Source organism: Sarcophilus harrisii, chromosome 2 (genome assembly GCF_902635505.1).
Source record: "Sarcophilus harrisii chromosome 2, mSarHar1.11, whole genome shotgun sequence".
In the NCBI taxonomy this organism is placed as follows: Eukaryota; Metazoa; Chordata; class Mammalia; order Dasyuromorphia; family Dasyuridae; genus Sarcophilus; species Sarcophilus harrisii.
The window spans coordinates 208,655,311-208,677,098 of record NC_045427.1 but is presented as its reverse complement, the minus strand read 5'-3'; the positions used below and the strand labels follow the sequence as shown (position 1 = coordinate 208,677,098).

Below are 21,788 nucleotides of genomic sequence, written 5' to 3'. Positions count from 1 at the left end.
TATTTCTTATAATAAAGTATGAAGAAAAGAATAAAAAAAAACCCCAAAGTTCTGCAAAACTAAGCAACATATTTTTAATATTGGATATTATGTGGAATATTCCATACATTTGGTGCCCCTTTTCTGCAGAGCAGTAGAGGAATGTGTATTCTCAAAGCATTTCTTTGGCTCCAATAGTATTCACTGTAATTTCACAGAATTTCTTTTTGAAATTGTTATTGTTTTTTCTTTCTATTTACATTTTAGTGATTGGCATTTTCCTGATTCTGTTTATGTCACTTTGCATCAGTTCATGTAAGTCTTTCCATGTTTCTCTATATTCATCATTTTTATTGTTTTTAAAAGTAAAATAATATTTCATTAATTTTTTTTTTGTTTCTTAAAGCAAAATAGTATTGCATAAAATTGCATTAAATGTAATTCCATTAAATCCATTAAAATTCTATTAAATAATATTCTGCTAAATTAAAATTTTTTGGTTATTCCCCCAGTGGAAATCCACTTTGTTTCTAGTTTTTTTGCTACCACAAAAAAAACATTGTTATAAATAAATATGAATCTCCTGATTGTTGACTTATTCTCCTGATCACTACTTAAGAAAGGATGGACCTTATTTTTCTTCTTTTAATTTTGTTATCTCTACCATTTCTAGCACTATATTAAATAGCAATGGTAATAATGGACATCCTTGCTTTACTCCTAATTTTATTGGAAAGGTCAATTATTTATTTGTATTAGCTATAGGGCTAGCTCTTGATTTTAAATAGAAATATTTACCATATTAAGGAAAGGTTATTTTTTGTTTTTATTATTAATATGGCTCTTTGCTGGTAGTTTTCCTAATGGTAAATCAGCCTTGCATTTCTGCTATGAATCCAATTTGATTATAGTATATAATCTTCATGATCTATTAATTTAACATCTTTACTAATATTTTATTTAAAATGTTTGCATCAAAGTTGACTAAAGATAATAGTTTATAGTTTTCTATTCTCTGTTTTTATTTTTTTCTGCCTTAGGTATCAAGACATATTTGCACAAGAGAAGGAATTTGGTAGGATTCCTTTTCCTTTTAAAAATAGTTTATATAATATTCAAATTAATTTGTAAACATTATTTTATGGAATTCATTTATAAATCTGTCAGGTCTCAGCATTATTTTGGGGGGGCACTAATTTATGACTTGTTCAATTTCTTTTTCTCAGATTAGATCATATAAATTCTGTATTTTTAGTTCTGACAAGTCAGAGTAATATTTGAACATTATATATTTTTATAAATATCTATTGCATTTATATCATCAGCTTTATTTGTATTTGGTTGGGCAAAATAATTTCTAGACATAGCTTTTATTTCTTTTTCATTTGTTGTTTTGTGTCTTACCCAGAGCCACTTAGCTAGTAACTGTCTGAGGCCAGATTTGAACCCAGAAAGATGAATTTTCCTGATTTTAGGCTTGATACTCTAGCTACCCATGTCTTTTCATAAAAGATATTTGATACATAGATTTTTACTCAATTAACTACTTTCCTTTTTATCATAGTTGCATTAATTTCATGTGAGCAAAATTATCTCCTTTATATTTTATAATTGTCTATAGTGTTTGGTTAAGAATTCATTCTCTACCTACATCTGTGAAAAATATTGATCTGCTTCTCTTCTGGTTGTTTTATGATATGATTTTTGATATTCAGATAATATATCTATTTTGAATTGGTTATGGAATAGAGTATAAGATATTTGTCTAAGCCTAATTTCTGTCAAATTTCTAGTTTTCCTAGAAGTTCTTATCAAATAGGAAATTCCTTCTTCATGTCTTGGGATCAATTAAACACTAGGTTATTGAATTCTGTTATTTCTGATTCTTCCTTATCTAATCTGTTCCACTCATCTTCTTTTCTATTTTTAGATCAAATATATTAAATGAGTCACTTAATCTTTTGTTGTGCCACAATTCCCTTTTATTATCTTGACTCAGTTTTCCCAAATTGTCCTGACAGACAATTACAAAAGGATAGGTAATTTTTTGTTTTTTACTGAAGCAAGTGGGATTAAGTGACTTGCCCAGGATCACACAGAGGGTGTTTTATTTTAATGATTTTCCCATTTGGAATTGAAGCAAAGAAGACCTAGATTCTAATACCATCTCTGACACTTTTGATGTCAACATGGAAAAGTCACTTAATCTTTTTAAACCTCAGTTTCCTCATTTGCATATTGTGGATAATAGGCCTACCCTCACAAGATTTTTATGAAGTTCAAATTAGATAATGAATGAAAAGCACTTTGCAAACTTTGAAGGGTTATATAAATGTCTATAATGATTATGATTATGATTATCACAAAAGATAAAGAGTTGTCTGTAAAATCCTACTTAATAATAGATTAATTTTCCAGTGTGTAATGTTCAGACTAGCTTTCTGGAAGTCATCCGGAAAGGCCTTGGTCTCAGCAGGATACACACCACGAGGATGGGCAAGAATAGAGTCCAAAGTCTTTATTGTCTCCTTCATAGTCTGTGTCTATACATAGTCTGACCCAGACTCAGTCTGACCCAGTCTCCTCCAGCAGTCTGGCAGTTTGACAGTCTGGCAGTCTCAACCAGTCTCAACCAGTCTCAACCAGTCTCCCTCTGAGTCTGAGTTTGTTTCCAGTTCTCTAAGTCTACACATATACACATACACACACACATACACACATACACATACACATGCACATACACACACACACACACACACACACACACACACAAATACCCTATTACAATTATATCATTACAGTATTCTGAGTATAAGCCAATCTAGAGTGATTATATCATTCTATCAAATTAGAGTGATTATATCATTATATCATATTAGATATATGTGAACTAGAGAATCATTATCTTATCAATTCCACTGAATTAACACCTTGTTTCAAGTATACTTCTCCAGAGTTCTGGTCCTCTATACCAGTATAGCAAGCAGTAGTTGGTAAAACATTCTTGGAAAGATAAATCATTGTTAGAAAAGTTAATGGGAGAGCAAAATGACAGAACTCCTATAGAAGTGCTTCATCAATAAAATAATTAAAATAAATAAATGTTAATTATTATATCATTCAATTGTTCTAGATCTTATAATGATTCCTCATTGCTTGCCAAATCATATTTAAACTCTGCAATCCACCATGCAAAACCCTTCATAATCTGTCCCAACATAAATCTACAAAAGTTTGTTTTATTATTCCCTGTTCCTAATTTGAATTGTCTCAACACTTTTTCCAACTGCTTCTCTCTCTCTCTCTGTCTGCAGTTTCTGTCTCTTTCTCTGTCTGTCTGAATCTCTGTCTGTCTTTCTCTCTTTCTCCCTCTGCCTACCTCTCCATGTGTCTCTCTCTCTCTCTCTTTCCTCTCTTCCTCTTTCCCCTCTCCATTAGATTGAAATCAAATGCTTCCTAATAAGCTCAATTTTAAAAATATGTTCTACTAAAATTCCACTTCCTACATAAACTCTTCTTACCAACAATGAAAACAGTAATGATAACAATATTTCAATCAGTCAGCCACCATTTATTAAGTACTATAACTGATGAGGTTATTCCTAGTCAGGGAACCAAATGATTCCGTTAGTGCCAGTGCAGAGTTATGGGAACCCCTTTTTGGTCAGCACAGATCTGAACAAGATGAGGTGAGATCTTTCAAGACAGTTGTGAAAATCGAGTAAGTCTTCCATCTATTTCAAAGTTTGAGTAGGCCTGAAGGACTTTAAGCATCAAGTCAAGGGCATACTTAAGTTCCCTCCCTGCTATCCCCTAAGGGCATACTTAAGTCCCCTTGTTATCCTCCTATGACATCAGTGTCTTTCTGTTAGGTCAAATATGGGCAACTATGTACTTATTGGTCAAGTTCAATTTCTTGGGTAGTTCCCGAGTTTAGAATGTAAGATCCTCAGCCAATAAGGATGAGGGTCAGTGGTGGGAGGGGGTATTTGCGTTAGGGATTAAAAGTGTTGACCCTGCCCCCCACCAGGGCTTCCTCCCTTCCATTATCTGCTCAATGGGTGGGATGGCCGATTCTCCCAAAAATGTATAATAAACTTTGCTTTGCTTCTAGAGATCTCTCCAGATTTTTTTTTTTTTTTAATTAAATGTTGTCTGAACCACACAAAACTGAGAAAAGCTTCTTATAGAGTAGGTAGAATTTGAGCTGAGTTTTGAAAGATGTCTGGTAAGGAGACAATGCATTGGAGACTTGAGTGACAATCAGTGAAGAGGCACAGAGATGATGGACTGAGGGTCATATATGAGGAACAACAACCAAAAAAAAACCCAAACAAACCAGTCTCATTGGGTCATAAAGTACACAAAGGGAAACAAAGTATAGGAGGACTAGAAAAGTAGGAAAGGGACAGGTTGTAAAGGATTTTAAATAACAAATAGAACATTGTACATTTTAACTGGAGTAAGAAGTGATATGGTTAGATTTTGGTTTTAGGAAAATCACTTTGACAATCTTATGGTAAATAGAATGGAGTGGGGAGAGATAAATTGGGGAGAAGTAGAAGGTTATTACAATAGTCCAGGTGGAAGGTGATGAGGCCTGCTGTAGGGTGATGATAGTGTGAATGGAGGGAAGGGATGTTGTGAGAGATATTGTGAAGGAAAAAACTACAGGATTTGGCAATAGATTGAATCTGTGGGATAAATTCAAGTGAGGAGCCAAGGATGATTCAGAAGTTTTGAGACTGGATGATTGAGAGGATATCAGTGCCCTTGATCATGGGAAGAAAGTTGAAGAGAGGGAAGGGTTTTGAGGAAAAGGTAATGAGTTTTGTTTTGAACTTGTTAAGTTTGAGATGGTCTATGGGAGATCCAATTTGAAGTGCCCAAAAGGCGGTTGTTGCTGTGAGACTTGCATTTAGAAAAGACATTAGAGCCGGACATTATAGATCTGGAAGTCATCTGCATAAAAATAATTGAATCCATTGGAGTTGATGAGATCACTAAGCACAATTCATCACATTAAAGTGAATAGCACTTCACAATTTACAAAGCACTGCATATACATTATTTCTGTGAATAGGGCAACTATACTATGAACATAGTTTGCTGATCAGCTGTCACCTATGGACAAGCAAGCCCAGTCTCTCTCTCTACAAGGCATTCTGAGAGATAGGAAGTAATATGTGCTATGGTAGTGAAACTACTACTACCACCTCAACCATAATCTCCTTTAGACTTTGATGGAGACAGCCTAAGACCTTGTACCAAGAGCTGCCCCCCAGGAATAGCATCAACCCCGCCTCCAAAAAACTAGCCCTACTTAAAGCCTATATACTTCCACTACAATCCACCATAGAGAAGTATCATTCTCTGATGGTCCAACTATTGTACCAGTACCAGCATCAGCACCAACTTACATCAAAAGGAAAAGAAAGCCAAATGTTCCAGATACGCAGAACACTGACCCTGCTTGCAGCCAGGCCCCCTAGGTCAGGGAAGCAACCCATGTGGAGATATGACCTGACAGTTGACTCTGGCTTTTGCCTCCTCGCTGCTATGTGTTAAATATATGCTAAAAATAGCATATTTATTTCCTTTTTATATTAAAACTCAAGAAAGAAAAAGACACGAGGGAAAAGAGGGGGAAGCAGAAACTGAGTTTAAAAAATTAGTTATATATATGTGTGTGTGTGTGTGTGTGTGTGTGTGTGTATCTACGTATCATTAGTAAAGGGAAAATCGGTTAATCATTGCTAGGAGAAACCTATATGTTTTTAGCGCAAAACCATAATCAAGGCACCCTCTGGTGGAAGCTTACTTTAATTAAAGGCAAAATACTTAGATGGAAATAAACAACCTATTAAGTACTGAACTTATAAACCTCTCCCTATAAAGTGATAATAATATCCTAGACTCTCTAACTAGGATATGAGAAGTAGCTATAATCTCTAATTTTGAGTGTTATCTTGTGCCACAAGGATTTAAGTGAGACATGGGTGTGGTGGAAATTTGGGTGTGGTCAACCATGATTTTGGCAAAAACAATAAAGACCACAGCCAGATCGGTTATATGAGGAAGAAAAAGGCACTGTGATAGCATAATGGAATTTTGACAAGAGATTGAGCCAGAGAAGGAGAAAGGAAAATGAGAAATCAAAAATTATTCTAGTGTTTCAAGATGGAGTCTTAGGAAAAAAAATTTTGCTGCCCAAGGTTAGAAAAAGAGGCTTTTGGGTCCATTTATTGAGTATCCTGGGAGAGTATTAATTCTTTGTAGGGGACTAACAAGGGGAGAGAATTATAAATGGATGGCAGGTGATCCTAACCATGAGGAATGGTTTCTAGATCACAACAGGGACTGGAGATACTGTGGTCACTCCCTGTTCTGGACCCTAATATACAGTTTGAACTGGATTCAGCCCTGGGAGTACCTGCCTTTCATGTAAAAGGTTCTTTTTCCTCATACTTATTGGCTCATTTTGTCCCCTACTCAGGTACTCTAGGGATGATATTACTTGTAGTTCATATCTAAGAACTCCTCAAAAAGCAGAGAATAAAGAGGCATTCAGTGAATAAAATGAATCTTCTAAATATTAGAAACATAAAAGACACACAAATACATGTTAACTTACTAGTATTTAGTTATAATTGCTGCTGTTGGGGGGATGATAGTTAAACTTCAGCAGGATGTAAAGGCAATTTTTGTTACTTATTTCTAATGCTGGGTGATCACATAGCTTGTTTCAATGTAGCAGGCTTGAAAAATTTTCCCATATTGGTCAATGATCATGTAAAGGGAAGAAGATTAATTTGTATATCAGAGTATGTAACATTCTGTATCAATAATTCACCAAAAGAAAGGAAATGTGTTCAATATCAGTTATCTGGAGTCAATATCAATCATTATATTTGATATGAGTTCTGTCTTCTTTTTTTGTTGTCTTCATTTAAATTATTGTGTTCATCATACATGTTCCTCTTCTGGTCCTCTTTCTTTGCTCTGATCATACAAGTCTTCTTTCTATGTTTCTCTGAATTACTTATGTTAACAATTTCTAATGGTGAAATAATACTCCATCACATCCATACCATTACTTGTTTTGCCATACACCATTTACTTTGTTTCAAGATTTTTGTTACTACAAAAAGTGATAGTCTGAATATTTTGAGACATAAGATCCTTTTTCTGTCATTACTCTCCTTATAGTATAGACCCAATAAGTAGGATCAATAGGTTCAAAGGCATTTTATTTAATATTTAGTAAATTTGGTGGCAGGGAGCATTCCAAAATTGATTTCCAGAATGAATGGAGCTAACCCTAAATTCTATTGCCCCCCAAAGTTTATTTGTGTGTCTATCTTTCTATAGCCCCTCCAACATTTATTGTTTGTCTTTTCTCATCTTTATTTTTTGGATATGAAGTGATATTTGAGAATGCTTTAATTGATGATGATGATAAATTAATAGCTAGAGTCATGCTCTAATATAATATAGATTTGCAAAAAACTTTATGTATACCATTTCATTTTATCTTCATAACAACCCTATAGGATATGTAAGTACTATTATTAATCCCATTTTACAAATGCAGAAACTGAGTGGGTGACTTGCCCAAGGTCTCATTTATCATAAACTTCTATTATTTATAATTTGTTTAACCTCCCTCCCATAACAAAATTAATTTATTCCCTTGAACTTTATGATTTCATTCAATGTTCTTTGTATATTTGTATATTGTATATTGTCTTTTGTTTCTCCCTTCTTTATTCTACATCACTTCCTAAACATTTTTCTCTATTTTGTATTCTTCAAGTAAGTGGCACAATGAATCTAATGCTGGATCTGGAGTCAGGAGCCAATCAGGGCTGGGTTCAAATTCAGCCCTAGACACTACCTCTCTGATCTTGGGTAAGTCACTTAACCTATTTCTGCTTCAGTTTCTTCATTTGTAAAATAAGGATAACAATTGTACCTACTTTCCAATTTTGTTTCAAGATTCGAATGCAATAATATTTGCAAAGTGCTTTAAAGCATATTGTCTGGCACACAATAATTATATTGTAAATGTTTTTTCCTTTCTTTATTCCTTCATATATGTCTCTTTTTGTCAGCCATTATATTCATACACCATAATTTATTCATCTAGTCCCTATCAATACAGTTATGAGTTATTTCCAGTCTTTTGCCATTGCAAAGAGTGTTGCCAGGAACATTTTTTGTATGTTTCTATAATTCCTTCCACTCTTCACCATCAGTAACTTCCTCAGAGTATAGTCTTAGGATAATCAAAGGCAAGAGGATACAAAAGAATTAACATTTCTTAAGATCTTTTTCTATATTCTGTATCGCTTTAAAAAACAAAAATCTCAAGCCATTTCACAACTTTCCTAGCAGTATAATAAAAAGCATAGCTGTGTCCAGCCCATCTCCCCCACTCCACCAGCAAGACTGGCTTTGTGGAGATCCAGTCACTTTGTGCTATACAGGGATTTACAGGCACATTTCTGCTCACATCAAGATACAACTCTCCCCTTGAGGTAAAATCCATGAGTCAACTTATATAATTCACCGTAACGCCTGTAACATGTATAACATGTATTTAAATGTGTACTGCAATTGATTTGGACAGCTGCCTCTTCTCCCCCCACTCCCATCAATCATTCCTTGGGACTTTAAGAGAACAATAGTGCAGCCTATTGGGCCAAGTGGAGACCCAGGAGACAAAGACTTGGTATTCTTGTTCAGACTTAGCTACTGACTTGTTTCAGGCCCTGGGCAAGTTACTTAACTTCTCAATGTCTCAGTTTCCTTATCTGTAAAATGGGGATAATAATACTTACCTACCTCACAGGACTTGTTGCAAGAATTAATTAAAGTTTATGAAGTGCTTTGAGATTCATGGATAAAAGGCACCAGAGAAGTACAAAGTATTATTATCATAACCCAGCAGACTATAAAAGATAATTTTGCAGGAAAAGGCAAAATTTTAATTTCTATACAAGCAGAAACAAAGGCAGATATAGTCATGCAAAGTTTAAAAAATTAGATGGTAGTTTTATAATTTTAAAAAATTTTAACATCTGTGTAGCCCCTACCAACAATCAATATGGGGAGCTAATTAAAGTGCTGACACTTCTTCAAGGTCCAAGTTATTGATATATAGGGCTATATCCTCATGTATGATCGGCTATTTTAGACATAACTAATTTGTAACTCTTATGGGATCTGTTGTAAGAAGAGTTTGGAGAAACTCAATTCTCCCTTTTACTTCATGTTCAAGCATTTGTTCTTTTTAAAGTCCTAGAAAAGCTATTGCTTTAAGTCTCCTGACCTATAAAATAAACATTCAAACTCCACTTATCTTTAAGATATAGTAAGAGAAATAAAATACTCTTAAAATGAGGATTATATTATTAGCATCTTTCATCTATAGATCTTGCAGAGCTTTTAGTGCATTTAATTAGATCATAAAAGGCCCCTCTGAGGCAGGTAAAAATATGAAACCAGATCAATAACCTGGTTATTGAAATTGGAATAATATGTAATCTAATATATAACTAAAATATACACAAAGTAGCATAATTTTTTTCATCTACCATATTTAAAAAAATTTTAATTTGTGGAATATGACAAGCATTTTTATAATATAGTACAATAAAAATATGCTTGGACATGACATTACAAATCTGCTATGTACAACTTGCTATTCCTTTAAAATAAAAGACAAAATTAATAGCTTAATATTGTAGAAAGAATAGAAGACTTGGAGTCAGAAGACTAGGGTTTAAACTTTGATTCTTGCTAATTTGCTGGATAAATGTGGGCAAGTGATTTTTTTTTTTACTTTCTGGGTCTCAGTTTCCCTATATGTAAAATGGAGGTAGACTAGATAAAAGCACAAACTCCTTCCAGCTTCAATATGTTATATTCTGTTCTCTTCTAAGTCTGATAATCTTTGTAAGTTCTTTGGTTCCTTCCAACTCTGGCATGTCATGAGAAAATCTGTAAACCCAAGTGTAAAGATTAATATGATTATCATTTAGGATAAAGATAGTGTCTAGATCTGTGATTTCAGTGATATAAGGAAATCCCCGGAGAGGAAATTTCCTTTACCACTGCAGATCAGCACCTTTTTACTATTTATAGACTCAGAGAATTGCCTAGAATTTAAAGCACTACAGGTTAAATAACTTGCTAGGGTCACATGCCAAGTATGGGTTAGAGGCAATATTTAAATGGCTTTGAGGCTTGTTTCATATCACCATGTCATTACAAAATCATGAATTGAAACATAAAAAGAAAACAACAAATCAATTCAACTAATATTTATTAATATTCTATGGTGTACAAGGTACCATTTTATGCACATTGGGGCTATTAAGATATTTAACATATAGTGTTTGCCCTCAAGTTGCTTACAATCTACTAGAGTAAATGGACACAATTAAGTATGACACAGGGCAGAGGATATTAGAGAAAAGGTAGATACAGTGGTCTAGGAAAATTTGAAGAAGAACCCACTTTTTACCTGGGGGTTGGGTGGAGATCAGAAAAGGCTTTATGAAAAAGGTGGCAGCTGTATTGAGCCTTGCAGGAAAAGCAGAACTTGAATAGGCAGAAATATGGAGGGACCAGTTCTGACAATGTCTTCACTGACTAAGGGATCTTGTGCAAATTTTGCAATGCAACTTTGAAATGGATACTATTCTTTTCTGAGTCATGTTGAAAATCATCCTAAACTTAATTGGTAATGGTTCAAGGTAAATGGTTCAAGCTAAATAGATATAAACTAACATGATGGAGCAAGCAGTGATACCAATTTCTTAAGATCATAGATTTTGAGCTGGAAAGGGACCTTAGAGCCCATCTAATCCAAGGCTTTCTTTTTACAAACAACATAGAAATAACAAGCATTTTATGTATCTCTTTTTTAAGGTCTGAAAATCACTATCTATCTATGTATAGGCATATTTGCTAATGCATATATATATATATATATATATATATATATATATATATGCAAATTTGTATAAAATCTCATTTCATTCTCACAACCACCTTGCTTTTATTATGTCCATTTTACAGATGAGGAACTAAACCTGAGAGATAAATTGATTTGTCTAAGGTCACGCAGTGAAAGAATCAGTGAAAGAGCTAGACCTTGAACCTAGAGCATCTGACTCCAAATCTAGAATTCTTTCCATTTCACCATTCTACCTCCTTCTGAAACAATTTGACCTGTGTTTTCAACTCACAATAGACAATACATTCCCTTAGTATCATAAAATCACAGACTTGGAAGGGTCCTTAGAGCAAAGTACACAGAATATCAGCAGACTTTATAGAACATAGGATGTCAGAATGAGAAGAATCCTCAGATATCTTCCAGTTCAGTCCCATTATCTTTTTTTTTTTTTTTTCCTGAGGCAATCGGAGTTATGTGACTTGCCCAAAGTCACAGGGCTAGGAAGTGTTAAGTGTCTGAAGCTTGATTTGAACTCAAATCCTCCTGACTTCAGGGCTGGTGCTCTATCCCTGTACTATCTGGGTACCCCATAATCCTATTATCTTAAAGGAAGGAAGTACCTCCTATGAAGTATCACAATGACTAAGTGGAAGTGTTAAGGCTTCTGCTTCTACTCTAGGGGCCTTTTTTTTTTCATCATGATGATACTCAAACACTCCCAATTGCATTTTACTCCTTATCACTTTTCTATATCTAAGTAATTTCTCTTGTAGGCTTTTTCACTGCCTCTTTCACATTAACGGTAAGCAGTGTGGTATAATGGTAAAAGTACTTAATTTGAGGTCAGAAGACTTGCTTTAAAACCTAAGCTCTTAGCGTAGGTTGAGACTGCTTCTTTGTGACCTTGGACAAGTCAACTGATACCTCTTCAGTTTCCTCACCTATATATAAGGAGTCAGACTTCTGGATCAAATGATAAAAAAGACAGAAGATGATATTTTCCCCAATCTTCAGTAAACCTCATGAGCTCTCTAAAAAGAGAGAGAGAGAGAGAGAGAGAGAGAGAGAGAGAGAGAGAAAAGAATTATTCAGCAAAGAAAAAGCAAATATGCTATATTCTCAAGTCAAGACTCCAAGAAACCTAAGAAAGCAACAACTTCCTGAAATAATAATTCCTAACTCACTCACTCAACCCCTCTGGTCCAGCAGGCCATACAACCCAATCCACCAACTTGTGCTTTGAGATCTACTCAGCATTTTCCTTTTTGCTCTCTCTGCCTTTGCCTGCACACACTGCCCCTGCCCTCACCCCACCACTTTGGCAACAAGCAGTCAATACCAACTCTGCCTACCTACTTTGAGGGGGGTAGTATATGGGAAAGTGAGAATGATCTCTCCCTGCACTCAATCACAGAAGTAAAGGACAGAGGGAACTTAGGCAAGGTACCAATGTGCATGCATAGTAGACTGCACCAAGCTTGAAGGTAAAAGGGCTGGCATCCAGATGAATAGACAAGTCCTTTCCCTCCAAGAATCTTTTTGGTACAGGAAAAAATCAATCTTCCAACAGAGAAAAGGGCTAATAAGCTTTGAAGTCCAGCTCCCCAAGAACCATATCAAAGGAGAAGGAATCAGAAAATGAATGAAGTGATAATATAATGAGGGGAATACATTCATCATAGACCTTAGTAGGAAGAAAATTCAATTTAAAAACCTAGGTTATAAGCAGATAATTGAGAGGAAAGTTATTCAAACATAAGGGAAAGGGCAGATAGCTGGTGCAGTGTATAAAGCACCAACTCTGAAGTGGATAGAGCACCAGGATCTGAATTCAAATATGACCTCAGATACTTAACACTTCCTGGCTGTGTGACCCTGGGCAAATCATTTAACCCCAATTGCCTCAAAAAAAAAAAAAAAATAAGGGAAAATGACTACCAATACATTTATATAATTGCAAACATCTCTAAATAAATGTGGCAAATTAAAGGAAATTGAGTCAATACTCAGTGACAAAGAGTACACAAAGCAAGATCATCCTGAATGGTTAGAGATAAAAGAATCTTAAAAGAAATACCTAAAAAGGAACAAATGGCAAAATGTATGACTTATACAACAGATATAATTAGCAGAATAGAAAAACTTAAATATATGATGGAAAATTTCTCCAAAGATTCAGAGAGAGAGAGAGAAAACTGTGAATAAAAATATACATTTTAGTATGATCTAGTAGATGATGATCTACAAGAAGAGAAGAAAAAAGCAATAACGTTTAAAAAAAATACATAATCCTTAGATAGGTGATATCATTGACAGAAGATGACAAGGCAAACTTAAATATCATAGACCTTTCCTTCCTTTAAGATCTCTTTGGGATATAGGCCCAATAGAAACACTGATGGATCAAAGGGTGTGCACAGTTTAATAACTTTTTGAGCATAATTCCTAACTACTCTCCAGAATGGCTGGATTTGTACACAGTTCCACCAACAATTCATTAGTGTCCCAGTTTTTCCACATCCTCTCCAAGATTCATCATTATTTTTTCCTGTCATCTTAGTCAGTCTGAGAGGTATTTAGTGGTATCTCAGAATTGTCTTAAATTTGCATTTCTCTAATCAATAATGATTTAGAGCACCTTTTCATTTGGTTAGAAATGGTTTTAATTTCTTCATCTGAAAATCGTCTATTCAAAGTATCATAGATCTTATAGAAGGACATGACAAGCCAAAAAAAATCTGAATGCTATAATATAAAAAATAAGTAAGAAAAATACTTTTAACTTCTGAATTCAAAGAATCCAAAGATTGTCTCTAAAAAACAAAACAAAATAAAACTCTATATTTTATGTAAAAATGTAAAAGAATCAAGTAGAAAGTTGAATGAGGTAATTAATGAAGTTCTCTCCAACTCTAATTTTTTATGATGTAATGTCCTTCTCTACCTATTATGAATCTTTTATTAAACTATTTTAACTAAAATATTTTAATTTTTAAAAATGTCAAAAATGAGCAAACTGTTGAAGCCATTTACCTACCCATAGTGGGTAAAAGGAACAACTTATAATAATTTCTGGTTGCTTTTATTTGTATCTCCAGTATACGAGGTCTACCATATTAGGTGTGTAGTATATAATAGGCTCATAATAGGTAAATTGGAAGTAATCTAAAAAAGTAAAGGCACTAGCAAAAGGGGGTAACAACAAGGAAAAAAAACTGTCAGGTAGCTTGGTGGTACAGTGGATAGAGCATTGGACCTGTAGTCATGAAGACTGGAGTTCAAATCCATATTCAGACACTTATTAGTGATACAATCATGGACAAGTCTCAATCTCTATCTACCTCAGATTCCTCTTCTGTAAAATGGGGACCATTATAGCATCTTCCTCCTAGGGTTATTGTAAGGGTCAAATGAGATAATATTTGTAAAGCACTTATCAGAATGCTTGGCACATTTTTAATGCTTGGCATTATTTTATTACATAAAATGCTAATTGTTATTACTATTTTTAAACCAGGAGGCAGAAGAAGGGAAGGAGAACATTCAGTTCAATCCATACAAAAATAGGTTTGTATATCTATTTTTTGTGTCATTTAGTAAGATTCGTCCCTTGCAAAGTGCATAGAATGCCAACATCTACAGGTTGAGTTAGAGAAACAAATTGTTGAGTCTAGGGACATGGAGGTGATAAAGGTAAACTAAATTCAAGTGTTTGAAAGACAGAACCAGGAGCAATGAGAAGAAGAGGCAAATTTAAGTTTGATATCTAGAGAAAGTTCCTTAAACTTAGGACTGCATGAAAATGGAATGGGCTGCCTCAAGAGGTAATGAATTCTCCCTCATTAGAGGTCTTCACTCAGAGGCTGTAAGATCACTTTGGGATATGTTATATTGAGAGTTCTTCTTGTGAATGGATTAGAACTGATGAATATTGAGGTCCTATCCAATGCTAAACTTTTGTGCTGGCATCAGGGAGGAGCTGAAGGGAAGGAGAGAATGTGAAACTCAAAGCAAGATTACAGAAGTTAAAAAAAAAATTTAAATGAAAAAGTTAAAAAATAATATTATTTAAAGTCTACTTCATTTACCAGCTTGGCTGATGAATGAATTGTTATGGAATTAAATCAAAATACATTTTGTTTTCCAAAAAATAAATAAGGTTATGTCATAAGACTCTTTGAGAGTAGAGATTGCATGATCCAGCAAATGTGTAGGGGACTGAAATCAAAGGTAGACTTTGGAATCAGAGGACCGGGGCTTAATTCCCAAATCTGCTATTATATTATTTGTGTGAGTGTTTTTCTTCTCTTTGCCCTAGTTTCCTCCTCAGTAAAAGGATATTAGTCTAGGATCAGGCCCTTTCCAAATTTTAATCCTATGACTATTAGAACTTTTCTATAGCCAATGGCCAAAAAAACAAGTGGTGCTTTAAGACTTTAAGGTTCCTAACTTTTTCTATCTTTGAAGTTGTAGCAAGAATGTTCAGTAAATATTTATCAACAAGCTGTCTACAAAAACAACACACATTTAAGTTTAATCTTAAGGACTAACATTTTTCTCCATCACTTCTTTAAATCTAGATAATCAGCAAAACAATAGATCAAACCCTTATTTGTAGCATTTGTGATTTCTGAAGTTTAAATGTTCACACTGAAAATTTAACCAATTCAAGCTGATTCAACACTGCCCCAGTTGCAATATATGGTAGAGAGTACACTATAGTCTTGAATTTTGGAGACCTAGACTGCCAGCTACATGATCTTGGGAAAGTAATTTCTCCTCTTTTGACTTGAGTTTTCTGCTCTATAAAACCAGGATATTAGACTAGAAGACTTCTATCTCCAAATTCTCTAACAATTTTCTAGTGGCTTTTTTTTTTTTTTTTTTGCATCCCCAATACCAATTGTATAAAACATGCTTAATAAGTATTTGTTGAATTGGGATGGAGTTGTATTGAATTGATTCATGTAAGTGCTGATACTGAAGAAAATCTAAAGGGCAAAAACAAGAGGCCCAGAAATACTTGTTTGTGTTTTCTAGAACCCAAAATCAACAAGGATAGGAGAAGGCTTTCCCAGTTGTTGCTACCATTGCTGATAATATTCCTGCTAACTTCTTTCTTTCCTGTCTATACATTCTAAGAGATTCTGGTGGGAGAGAAAAAAATTTGTTTAGGGATTTGATTCCTGAATAGCAATAATAGATGCATTAGCACTTTAGTGTTTGCAAAGTGATTTACAAGTATTATTTCATTTGAACCTTACAATAGCACTGGGAGATAGTTGCTATTATTATCCACATTTTACAGCTGCGGAAACTGAGGTTGACAGAGTTTAAGTGAGTTCTCTGAGACATCAAATTAGTGTTAGAAATTGGATTTAAAATCAAATCTGTCTTGACTTAAGGCCCAGCACTCGACTTGCTGTGCTACCTTGATGTTTTCTCTTTTCTCTATCCCTCTATGGCTCCAAAGGTACTTCTGCTAAGCAGAAAGTGGTGAAACCCCCCTTCCTCTTTCCTACTCCCAGGAAGCTCCATATTCAACTAAACACTTTTTTCTCCCCTTTGATCACTCTGGCCATTTGGTTTTTTATTGTTCAGCCACTAGCATGTGGTTCTGAGGCTCTAGCTGGTACAGCCAAGGAAAGCAAGAAAAGTTAAAAACTTAATGCTTAATTTGGTTACCCATAGTTAACCTCCCCTATTGACTCTTTATGTCTAAGTGCAGGGCTAGGAGAAAAAGATTTGATTGGAAAGGGTTGTTTGTTTGTTTGTTTTTTTGACCAAGAAGATAAGGCTGAAATTTGTTCTATATTTTAGGAGAAGGGTCTGCAATTTGCATTTTTTTAAAGTAAAGTTTGCATTTTTTAAAAAGTAGATATAAAGACTAAATGTATATTCTCATTAGTATAGTAAACTCCAGGTGAAGGAACTCCTTCTACCAATGCAAGTCAGCACACTCTCTGCAACTTTCTAGAGCATTGAGAGTTTAGGTAGCTTGTCTAGGGTCATAGGGATGTGAAGTCACACCATTCCTGGCTTTAAGTCCAGGCCTCTACTCACTGTATCAAGGTGCCTCTCCTTCTATTCAATTAACTTAAAGAAAAATGAATTGGTTAAATTTTAGTTTCTTTACTAAATTAAAAATTAATGTCTCATATATAAGTATGCAATAAATATTGGCCTTCTACTAAAAAAAAAAAAAAAGTAAAACTCCCTAGGTTCACATTTGAATACACTTACTATATGAGCAAAAGCTTTCCCACAACACTCAGTGCTATCTGGAGAATGATATATAAAGACTCTTTTGGACTGCTAACTCTTCCCCTACCTTAACATTTCACCTCTGTTTTCCATGCGTTTTCACAGGCTGCCTTTCACCAGGAATTGTCTCTGACAAGGCTCTGCCCAGGGGCTACATCATTCATGAAACCTCTTCTGTGATTCCCCTTACTCTCTCTGCATTCTCCCTTCTCTCCTCCCCTCCCTCCCCCTGGTACCATTGGTACTTTTTCTCTACTGTAATAATATTAGAAGTTGGGCAGATCTTTTGTCCCACTATCCTTGTCTCTGTCCATAATGTATCTCCCTTCTCCTAAGAGGATGTAAGCTTCTTGAGAGTGAAGGCTGTTTCTTTTTTGCCTTATCCTCAGTCTGACCCAGTGCTTGGTCCAAAAGTAGTTGCTTAAGAAATATTTGTTGAATTGAATAGGGAAGGACTCCATTCATGGACAGAGGTGGCAGGTGGAAGTCACTCAGTCAATAAACTTTATTAAGTGCCTGCTATGTATCACACACTTTACTACTACTATTTACTACTAAATACTGAGGATTACACAGACAGTGTGAATCTTTGAGGAGCTCACAATCTAATAGGAGAGACAACATGCAAACAATTACATTCAAACAAGTTTCATATAAGATAAAAAAAAATAATCAACAAAAGGAAGGAAACTTGGCTTTCTACCTCTCCTACTTTTCTGTATCAAACCCTATTCTCCCTAGGTAAACTATGACTGAAGAAGAATCTACATGAGTCTTGTAGGACGAATAAAGGACAACAGATTGACCACCTTACTAGCAGACTTGCTGCCATGAGACCACAAATGGTCAACTTGATAGGATAAATCACTTTTCAAGCTGCTTGAACCAAGATGAGAACAGAGAATATGTAAGGGGGAAGGTGGGGAAAGCAGGGACAGTCATTGATTCAGGTATTCTATACTAAGAACTGATAGATTTTAATAGGAGTATGAGAGCCATTTACAAACTTTGCAATTCACAAAGTGCTTTCATACTCCTCATATTATTTGACTCATATGACATCTGCATGAAATAAAAAGTAAACTGAAAAAACTGAGATTCATAGACAGGCAAGCAATAAGCATTAAGTGCCAAGTACTGGGGATACAAAGACAAGCAAAAAAAATAATAATAATGTAAGAAGCTTACATAAATTGAGTGGACATTTTCATACATAAAAGAGAAAAAAAGGATTTCACATGAAATTCTGTTACATGTAATTTGCTTTTCTTTTAAAATATATAATAATTTCACAATGTAACTTTTAAAGCTGTACTCCTTGTTTGTGTTTCTTTCTGGATTTCTTTTTTTTCCTGTAAATTGAAAAAAAATGTTTCAATGACCTTTTTCTTTTGCTTTTCTTTTGAGTGAGGAGGGGAAAGGAAGTTAACCTAACCCTAGACATAAAGTTCTACCCTTCTTCAAATAAAAATCAAAAACCAAAATTCTTTTAATAAATAGTCTGCTATTCTTTTTGCTTTCATACAATATCCTACTACCATTAATGTCCTTGGAGTCCGTGATCCAATGACACTTGGACCTTTGGTTAGTTATTAAGGTATGCTAATACCAAGAGAGACAACATTTTGTCTGGGAGTTTCCAGGGCCTATAACTGGTTACTGAACTGTCAGAGAGGTCACAAATTCACTCTGTGGGTGAACTTTATCCTCTTACTGAATAATTAAAATTATTTGTACTTGTTGGCCTCTAAAACACATTCACACAAATGGATTTGTGACCTCATCCATGTAGATATTACTCCAGTGATGCAGACTACAACCTCATCTAGGCTTGCCCAAACTATGAAACTCTTGTCCATGTCTTCCTATAAATCTGCCACAGAAGCCCATTGTTTTTTTCTTTATTTTTTGACATCACAAGGATCCCAGAAGAGTATGCTCATGAATCAGTCAACAAGCATTTAGTACATGAGCTACAATGATTACATGTTATCTGTTATTTTTAACATGTGACAACTCCATTTTTTGTTTTTGATCATACAATTCTTTGATGACATTCTTTGCTCTTGTTCTCCTTTGTTTTTCCTTGTTTGTTATGTTTTGCATTCTGTTCACACCACCTGCACGTTGCCCTCTGGGAAGACCTGACTGACTTTGAGCTCCAATGGCACAGCCTTGTTAGGAGCCCATGATCCTTTTCCCCTGCCCCAGTCCTGTCTTTTTTTTTTTTTTTTTTTTTTTTTTAATACAATGAAGCATTAAAGTAAGACTTTTTTCAGATTTGTAAGACTTCATTCTGAAATGACCATTATGTGATTTTCATTCTCTCTGCCTCATAAAAGACAGTGTATAGTAGCCTAATCAGAAACCTTGGGGCCCAGCTCCAACTTATCTGTGTGACTTTGAGGAGCCCCTGAGCCTCAGCTTTCCCCTCTATCAGATGGGGATAACAGCTATTATGTTGCTTCACAGGGCTCTTGTAAGGAGCAAATAAGCTACGATGCTGTGCCATGTATCCTATCAGTATGTTTGACTGATGCAATTCCTCATCTAGACTAGGCTGGTGAGCCAGCTTCTCAGAGAATCATCACGATGTGTAACACAAGTACCTTGAAGAGATTTGGAGGTATGTGTAGACATTCTGAACTGCTTCCAGTTAACACCACAGGGTGGACAGCAGCCACTTTGGCTACAACTGAGGAACTAGAAGAGGGAGTCAGGCCTTTAAAAAGCCTTAGTCAGCTGTGACTGTCTCTTAGTTGGATCTCCATTCTTGGCTTGGTTCCTTCTAGGGGTTCTCCTGAATACTTTGAGGTATGTCATTTTTTGACCCCTAGGAACAACTTCTGGTAAAGATAATTTTGGGAGGTGAGAGGTGTTTGCCCTTTGAGGCTAACCTTTGGCCCCAGATATAAAAGTCTCAGATATTTGCCTGCCTTTTTGTTCTGTTCCATTTTAAATGAAAGAGCTCAGTTTTTAGGACATGATCTTTTGAATTTCAAAAGATCAGGCAAGTGAGTTATTTGGGCATCCTGGTATCCAAGCATCTGAGAGCTTGGAAGTCAACTCCCTGCCAGGTATTGCAGATATCCCAGATATGATGCCCTAAGGCTAGAAGAGTAAATGTCAGGACCCAAATCAGTAAATGCTGAAAAAAAAAACTTATCCAACATATATGCCAAATTTATATGTGAACTTAGTGTACTGGAGGACTGTGATATGAGTTAGCCCATTCTCTCTCAAGACCAAGAAAGTTTAAGGAAAAAGATATCCCCAACCCAAGGTAATATCTTCAAGTTAACTTCTTTCTAAAAACTAATTTTTGTTAAGTGGGTAAGTGGAACTTGGTCTCCAGTCACTTACTGATAGTTCACAGTAAATGGAGCATAACTGGTGGATAATGCCAACAGCATTAAAAAAATGACATACCTCAAAGTATTCAGGAGAATCCCTAGAATTCTGAGAGGGAGATATAGCCAGAGCAAGGCCAGAGAATAGTAGCCACATTAGTGTATGAGATGTTTTTGTAGGGATAGTGTATAAGTTATTTTCCCACACTGCCTATGTTCAAGAATTTGTGACAGAACGATTTACTATTAACCAGAGGTATGTTTGATGGTACTGTGGGCAAAGCATTGGGCCTAAACATCTGACTTCAAATTTAGACTTAGGCATTTACTAGTTGTATGTTCATGGGGCAAGTCATTTAATCTGTTTGCCCCAATTACTTCAACTTAAAATATAAATAATAATAGCACCCATCTCCCAGGACTATTCTAAGAATGAAATGAAATAATATTTGTAAAATATTTTACATGGGACCTGGAACATAATAGGAATTTAATAAATGTTTCCTTTCTTCTTTCCATTACCACAATGGATAAAGCAAATTTGATTATGGAGTGTGTGTTTAATTTTTAAATTTCATTTTATGTTTTTTACTTTAGGTCCTGGAAATCCCAAGGAACAGATCATTACAGAATTTATCTGAAGTCCATTCATGTCAATTAAGCTAGCTTTGAAGAGGAAAAAGGACAGATGAGACCCAGAGGATTTCTGCTGAAGAAATGCATGAAGCTCTTCTTCCAATGTTGATATTTCATTCCAGGCTTCTCCAAATCACTGATAATAAATACTTTGATAGCTTGCCTAGAATTTTGTTGTTCAGTTGTGTGTGACACTTCATGACTCCAGAGTCCTTACCATCCATGGGGTTTTCTTGGCAAAGATAGTAAAGTGATTTGCCATTTCTTCCTCTAGCTCATTTTACAGATGAGGAAATCGAGGCAAACAGGATTAAGTGACTTATCCAGGATCACATAGCTAGTTAGTGTCTGAGGCCCAATTTTAACTCAAGTTCTTCAGAATTCAGGCCCTGAGTTGCCTCGTTGCCTAAAATAGATGTCTCATAAACGTCTGTTGATTGATTTCTGAATGAGAAAACCAGAATGATTTAGTGGAAAAGACAGAGTTTAAAGACAGAAGAGCTAAGTTCAACTTCAGACTGTGTCACTTACTATCTAGCTGAGCTTAGTCAAATCATTTATTTCACTTTGGGACTCATTTGTAAACTGAG

General features: G+C 35.1%; 1 long non-coding RNA gene across 1 annotated transcript; it reads left to right on the top strand.

Moving 5' to 3' along the window:
• Window positions 1-259: 259 nt before the first annotated feature.
• Window positions 260-21,359, top strand: LOC116421110. Its single transcript, XR_004231426.1, has 6 exons — window positions 260-294; window positions 1,020-1,054; window positions 7,796-7,890; window positions 14,466-14,515; window positions 19,685-19,838; window positions 21,160-21,359. It is a non-coding gene; the product is annotated as an uncharacterized LOC116421110 (long non-coding RNA).
• The last annotated feature ends 429 nt before the right edge of the window (window positions 21,360-21,788 follow it).